The 1,410-nt window shown below is 20.9% G+C and overlaps 1 pseudogene; it reads left to right on the top strand.

Annotated features, from left to right (window-relative positions):
* The first annotated feature begins 539 nt into the window (after window positions 1-539).
* Window positions 540-719, top strand: LOC114915874 (uncharacterized; annotated as a pseudogene).
* The last annotated feature ends 691 nt before the right edge of the window (window positions 720-1,410 follow it).

Below are 1,410 nucleotides of genomic sequence, written 5' to 3'. Positions count from 1 at the left end.
ATTATTATAAGGGACCAAAATAGGTTTTTAGCCTAAAAGTTATACATAATAAAAATACACGTAATTTTTTAATATATATTTCTTAATATTTCACATAAAATTCAAATAATATTACTTTTTAACCATATAGAAAATGCTAATATAATTATCATTTTTTTTTGCAAAATTAACATAAAAAAAATTATGTTATATAGAGAGATTCAAATAAAACTTCTTAACATGATATTATCAATAATAAGCATAAATTAGTAAGTACAATCTAAGGTGAACCACTCATGATAAGTCCCATATCAACAAGAAATAAGAAAAGTCATTTGTGATTTCTGATATATTCCAAATTATTTTAACTCATACCTTTCAACTAAAGAGTTGAACACTATTGGTTATTATGTTAAATTCAAAGTTGAATTATTTAGATAATATATAAATTTAATCCTTTATAAAAATAATTATTAGTTAGACATTATTTATCTTCTGGTCAAATTAAATTAATTTATGCTGAAGTCTTAGGATATTGTGCGAAAATAAAAAAATAAACCATAACTTTCATTGTCTGTAGTACCTGCTCTTATTAACTTAATATATGATATGTGAACCATTGGTTCACATGACATTAAATTGATTTTTTTTTAAGGAGAAAGTCAAAGTAATAGCTTACTATTGTAACTCAAAAGTATCACATATGTATTGCACTATAATATAGGTTTGGAACACTCTATAGTGTAGTTCCAAATTATTTTATATTTTTTTCTACGTAAGGGATACATACTTTCCAACAAATTTTCTTATATAAATTTTATAAATTAAAATTAATTTTATTAATTATATAGTATAATAACACATTAATATAAGAAAATGTAATGACATCATAAAAATATTAATTGCATTAAATTTAAATTATTATAATTTAAAGTAAAAGTAATTATAAAATTTACATAAAAATATTTATTATTACGTTAAAATTTGACATAGATTAAAAAATAACATTGATAAAATTATATTAAAAAATTAATATTTTAAACATCTTTTAAAACGGTGTAAAAAGAAGATTTAATGATAAATTTATTGTCAACACATGTAACAAAAATAAATCCCATGAAAACACGAGTGAACCGACTAATTTAAATAAAAAATAATAATAATTTAAATGTGACCTCTGTCCTCTGTAGCAATTGAATCCTAATCGTTTAAGCCATTTCGATCTGTTTTAATTTTAACTGAAAAATACATGGATTTTCATTTAGGCTGATGATATATACACCTCTATTTTTTTATACACACTCCCTTTTTTTAAAAAAAATATTAAATTCTTAAATTATCCTTAATGTTATTTGAAATATAAAACAAATTATCCTGAAAAATTTTTTTCGGAGGTGTATTTATACATAATTATGGAAAGTTCTTTCCGGA

This window comes from Cajanus cajan, chromosome 6 (genome assembly GCF_000230855.2).
Source record: "Cajanus cajan strain Asha chromosome 6, NIPB_CcT2T_4, whole genome shotgun sequence".
Classification (NCBI taxonomy): domain Eukaryota; kingdom Viridiplantae; phylum Streptophyta; class Magnoliopsida; order Fabales; family Fabaceae; genus Cajanus; species Cajanus cajan.
The sequence above is the reverse complement of the archived record's forward strand: the minus strand, read 5'-3'. Positions and strand labels throughout refer to the sequence as shown.